The sequence below is a fragment of the Astatotilapia calliptera genome, chromosome 8 (genome assembly GCF_900246225.1).
Source record: "Astatotilapia calliptera chromosome 8, fAstCal1.2, whole genome shotgun sequence".
Lineage (NCBI taxonomy): Eukaryota > Metazoa > Chordata > Actinopteri > Cichliformes > Cichlidae > Astatotilapia > Astatotilapia calliptera.
This window is the reverse complement of record NC_039309.1, coordinates 24,271,211-24,277,600: the sequence shown is the minus strand read 5'-3', so window position 1 is coordinate 24,277,600 and position 6,390 is coordinate 24,271,211. Positions and strand designations below refer to the sequence as shown.

At 43.8% G+C, this 6,390-nt stretch overlaps 1 protein-coding gene across 6 annotated transcripts in view; it reads right to left on the bottom strand.

Annotated features, from left to right (window-relative positions):
• The window catches only part of exoc6 (exocyst complex component 6), a 61,680-nt gene that overhangs the window by 11,289 nt on the left and 44,001 nt on the right, over positions 1–6,390 (bottom strand). The window lies entirely within an intron of this gene.

Genomic DNA, 6,390 nt, shown 5'->3' with positions numbered 1-6,390 from the left:
GCACAGGGAGAGATTCAGGGAGAAGGAAGGCACAGACAAGAAGCAAGAGGAGAGATGAAGGATGGAAAGATTAGGATGGGGACAGAGTTGGTAGAGGATGAGGATGAGAGGAGGGGAAAGCGACAGAATGAAGTCATTTGATGGGGTGAACATTTTATAAAGAGAGAACGGGCAGTATTTGAGTTTTAAAAATATGTAGGAAGACCAGGATGGGAAAAAGAAGGTGAATAATAACAGATTGAGATAAACAGTTGGGGTAAAAAGTTGAAAGAGAAGAAGGAGGAGGGTATGAGAAAAGAGGATATAGGAGTAATACAGAAATGGGGAATAAAGAGCAAGAAGGGCAAGGGATAATTCCAAGTTAGTGTTGTCTCAAAATCTTCATGAACAGGTATAAATATAGTACTGTGCAAAAGTCTTGAGTCACCACTATGTTCTGTATTTGCTAGAAAAATGGAAAAAGTGCAATGATTTATTGAAATGTTTACAGGTTATGTAAACATGAAAAAGTTAAATGAAAAATTAAAAAGTCACACACATTTGTCACACACACGGTTATATATATATATATATATATATATATATATATATATATATATATATATATATATATATATATATATATATATATATATATATATATATATATACACATATATATATATATATATATATACACATATATCTTATATCCGCATCCACACGTCACAGAATTGCGTGTGCACATTGAAATGGCCAAAAATGCTTACGTTCCAGTCCTGCGCATTTGTGAAATCTATCTGGAAGCTATCTGGAGCATGTACAGACTGTCAAAATTGAGAGCAAACAAGACAACTGCTGTGTAATGACCTTCACTATCTTAGTTTAATTGGTCACATGACTGCATCATATGACTAACATGCGTCATCGTTTTAGAAAGTCTGCATTTTTGCTGTCCACACTGTGACGCGAAAGCACCGTTTTCAAATGTATGCGTTTTCGAGAACGTTTTGAAAACGCTGCCCATGAGTGAAAACTCTGTCTCAGTGTGGACAGGAGGCCAAAACGGAGAGAAAACAATGCATTTTCAAACGAAAACGCATTAGTGTGGATTTAGCCTCAGGCACTACCCAGAGCTTGTGACCATAGGTGAGGATAGGGACAAAGATCGATCGTTAAATCGAGAACTTCACTTTTATACTCTCCTGTCTTTTCACCACGGACTGGCGGTCGAGTCTGACTTATTGCCAGCACAGTGAACTAAGCTCTTGCAAAGGTTGTACAACGGGTCAGACACCTTATACTCCCGATGCCTCTCCCAGAGAATACTCTGAGGGACATGGTCCAGATAAAAACAGCATTGTTCCTCCTGAATCTGAGGTTTGACTAACAGACTCTCCTTTCCAGCACCCTGGGATAGACTTTCCCAGGGAGGCTGACGAGTGTGAGCCCCCATAGAGTTGGAGCACCCTCTGGTACCCCTTGTTCAAATTGGCAACCACCACCCCATCTGTCAATCCAGGTACTGCCCCAGATTTCCATGCAACACTTTCGAGGTGTTTTAACCAAGACAGCCCTACAACATCCAGAGCCTTCAGAATCTCAGGGCTAACCTCAGCCCCCCGAGGGGCCGTGGCACCAAGGAGTTGTTTAACTGCCTCAGTGTTCTAATTATCGGTGCTGTATGAGCCATCCCCTGCTTCCACTATGGAAGACGTGTCAGTGGAATTAAAGAGGCCTTCAAAGTTTTCCTTCCACTACTCAACAATGTCCTCAGTTGTAATCAGCAGCACTCCACTTGCAGTATACACAGTGTAGGTAGAGCACCACTTTCTCCTCCTGAGTTGCCTGACAGTTTGCCAGAATCACTTCAAGGCAATCTACAAATATTTTTCCATGGCCTCACTGAACTCCGACACCCATTTTTACTTCAGCCACAGGCTAATCAAGCCTGATAGGAATCCGTCTTTGGCCTGATGGCTCCCTTCACCTCTGGTGTGCACCAGCTGGTTTGGGGTTTACCACGATAGGCACCGACCAGCTTGCAGCCACAGCTCAGTGAAGTGCAGCCTTAGCTGGAGGCGCTGAACATGTTCCCCAGTCCTCCTTAGAATGCTGTTGAAGCTTTGAAGGAGGCAAGAGTTGACCATCTTGCAGACTGGGGCCTCTGCTACACGTTCCCAGTACACCCTGGGCAATCAGTTGACAGCTCAGTCCCTCTCTTTACCCGAGTGTCCAGAACATACGGCCGCAGATATGATGATCTGATTACCAAGTGGATTATCGACCTGTGGCCTAGGGCAGCAGTCCCCAACCCCCAGGCCACAGACCGGTACTGGCCCATGAGTCGTTTGGTACCGTGCCGCGAGAGTTGAGGCTCGGGTGTGGTTTTCAGGGTTTTTAAGCGTTATTTTTTTTAAATCATTTTTATTGTTAACTCTGTTTCCATGGATGTTGTGTTATGAATCATCTTTTTTTTGGTACCCGTACTAGTTTTATTTTGTTGTATTAATCTGTGACACTTCAAAGGCCGGTCCATGAAAATATTGTCGGACATAAAGGGGTCCGTGGCACAAAAAAGGTTGGGGACCGCTGGCATAGGATGCCACGTGCAGTTATGGGCACCCTTACAGTGGGGCAAAAAAGTATTTAGTCAGCCACCGATTGTTCAAGTTCCCCCACCTAAAATGATGACAGAGGTCAGTAATTTGCACCAGAGGTACACTTCAACTGTGAGAGACAGAATGTGAAAAAAAAATCCATGAATCCACATGGTAGGATTTGTAAAGAATTTATTGGTAAATCAGGGTGGAAAATAAGTATTTGGTCAATAACAAAAATACAACTCAATACTTTGTAACATAACCTTTGTTGGCAATAACAGAGGTCAAACGTTTACTATAGGTCTTTACCAGGTTTGCACACACAGTAGCTGGTATTTTGGCCCATTCCTCCATGCAGATCTTCTCGAGAGCAGTGATGTTTTGGGGCTGTCGCCGAGCAACACGGACTTTCAACTCCCGCCACAGATTTTCTATGGGGTTGAGGTCTGGAGACTGGCTAGGCCACTCCAGGACTTTCAAATGCTTCTTACGGAGCCACTCCTTTGTTGCCCGGGCGGTGTGTTTTGGATCATTGTCATGTTGGAAGACCCAGCCTCGTTTCATCTTCAAAGTTCTCACTGATGGAAGGAGGTTTTGGCTCAAAATCTCACGATACATGGCCCCATTCATTCTGTCCTTAACACGGATCAGTCGTCCTGTCCCCTTGGCAGAAAAACAGCCCCATAGCATGATGTTTCCACCCCCATGCTTCACAGTAGGTATGGTGTTCTTGGGATGCAACTCAGTATTCTTCTTCCTCCAAACACGACGAGTTGAGTTTATACCAAAAAGTTCTACTTTGGTTTCATCTGACCACATGACATTCTCCCAATCCTCTGCTGTATCATCCATGTGCTCTCTGGCAAACTTCAGACGGGCCTGGACATGCACTGGCTTCAGCAGCGGAACACGTCTGGCACTGCGGGATTTGATTCCCTGCCGTTGTAGTGTGTTACTGATGGTGACCTTTGTTACTTTGGTCCCAGCTCTCTGCAGGTCATTCACCAGGTCCCCCCGTGTGGTTCTGGGATCTTTGCTCACCGTTCTCATGATCATTTTGACCCCACGGGATGAGATCTTGCGTGGAGCCCCAGATGGAGGGAGATTATCAGTGGTCTTGTATGTCTTCCATTTTCTGATGATTGCTCCCACAGTTGATTTTTTCACACCAAGCTGCTTGCCTATTGTAGATTCACTCTTCCCAGTCTGGTGCAAGTCTACAATACTTTTCCTGGTGTCCTTCGAAAGCTCTTTGGTCTTGGCCATGGCGGAGTTTGGAGTCTGACTGTTTGAGGCTGTGGACAGGTGTCTTTTATACAGATGATGAGTTCAAACAGGTGCCATTCATACAGGTAACGAGTGGGGGACAGAAAAGCTTCTTACAGAAGACGTTACAGGTCTGTGAGAGCCAGAGATTTTCCTTGTTTGAGGTGACCAAATACTTATTTTCCACCCTGATTTACCAATAAATTCTTTACAAATCCTACCATGTGAATTCATGGATTTTTTTTTCACATTCTGTCTCTCACAGTTGAAGTGTACCTCTGGTGCAAATTACTGACCTCTGTCATCATTTGAAGTGGGGGAACTTGCACAATCGGTGGCTGACTAAATACTTTTTTGCCCCACTGTATGTTCGAATATGGTATTCGTTATGTCAACTAACAGAACACCGCTCGGGTTAAGGTGGGACTAGGGCAGGGCAATATGGCCAAAAATATTTATCACGGCATACATTTGAAAATTTGCGATAACAATATAACTGACGATATAATTGACGTGAGACAAAATACTTTACAACTCCACAGCTTTATTAGTGAAAAAAAACCCCATCAATGTATTTTCACTTAAACAAGCAGCTGTTTTTTTTTATGTGCATTAAAGTTATATAAAAATGTAACAGTGCAAATGCAAATTCTTTGCTGACAGTTTAACCAAAAGGCATTTCCAGTGGAAACTGGCCGACACATCCTCAGCATAACCATGTAGAATATCCACAAAACTTAAAAAGAGGTTAAACACACACAACACGGTAACATTATGTTGAAGCACAGTACGTATCACTCCGCGAGGCTCCGCCTACGATAGCCGTAATGCTCCGACAATCCATCAAGCGGTGCGGCTTCGTAGCTTAGCAAAGTCGTACTGAAACATTTTTTGAGAGATTTTATTTTTATGTACCACATAAAATCGTTTCGGTAATAACGACGGCCCGCTTGCATGCTCTACCAAAAATAGTGCTTTGTTGTGTATCTGACGGACGAAAGCTAAACCAGTTCCACACCACTGAAGTTGCAGCATTTTTACAAACCAGTTCTGGTTCATCTGTTTCACTCAACGATCCGCTTTCACCCTTCTCATTCTCCGTCGCCGCCATGCTTTTTCTGCCATGTGCGTATGAAAACAAAGGCACTGCACATGCGCGTTTTATCCATATTCTATCGCGATATTTCATTTTCTTATCGTTGCCTAACATTATACCAGTATTACCGTGAACGGTATGATATGGGCCAACCCTAGGTGGGAGAGGCCGTTTCTCCCAATCACACCCTATCAGGTCTCACTGTTGTTGTCGTGCTGCTCATGTGGAGAGAGTCCCTGGGTGGAGTATCTCAAGCTCCTCACCCAGGGACTCCGAGAAGGAGGGTGGTCTCATGTCCCTTGATGTTGTACTCATAAGAGTCTTCTGAATCGCTCTTGACTGGTCCCACACCCAGGACCAATTTGTAGGGAGAATGTACCATCGGATCCCTAGGACACACGAGCAACTCCACCACAATTAGGTAGTGATTCACGGAGGGGATATAAATGTAAAGTTTACAATAAATGAACATCGATAGTAAGTTGTTAACTGTATAAAATAGTGCATTTCACAATATCTTTTACAATATATGTGAATAGCACATGAAGTGATTAATTACCACTCCATCATGGACATCTTGCGGCCCTCCCAGTATACTTTTAGACTGTGTCATCATCGATGGATCTGCTATGCTGGCCAGCAAGCCCACTTGGTCTTACCAGTTGAGTGCCCTGTATGGAGCTGGAAGCGGGTCTCTGGAGGTGTGGATTATAGCAATGTTCGCCGGCTGGAACGGCATTGGTATTGTTGTATTGACTGGATATTTGCATCATGGACATTAATGATGCTGGGATTTCGGACCATTTCCCAGTTATGTTTGATGTTCAGTTATGCAATATGGAACTGAACTCTGAGGGTCCACTGAGCCTATCGCGTATGATTAATCCTGAGGTTGTTGCCCATTTCTCTGCGGCCTTTGCTAACTCTGTCTGTTACGATGACATCAGTAATGCACCTCTCTTGGTTGATGGCCTAGTCAACTCTTTCATTTCTAGATGCTCTTCAGCTTTGGACACTGTGGCTCCAGTAAAGACTAAACGCCCTAAAACCTCTCGCCAACTCTGGCTAAATGAATCCACCCTCGCTCTTAGGCGTGAATGTCGTCGAGCTGAGAGGAGATGGAAAAAAGATCAACTTCAGGTGTCCCTTGACATCCTGCATATGAGCCGATCTAAATTTCAGAAGGCTGCCAAAATGGCAAAAACTTCTTTTTTGTCGAACATCATTGCAACTAATAGTCACAATCCTTGAGTTCTGTTCAAAATCTTTAACTCAGTGGTTAATCCCTGCTCTGATGTTTCGATGGGTGCCTCCCCGGCCCTCTGCGAAAAATTTCTAAATCATTTTATAGATAAAATCTCAGTGTTAAGGGCCCCACATTCCCCAGCAGTAAATCAAGCCCCAGTTTCCGAATGTTCAACGGTTTTTCAACAGTTTGAACCTGTG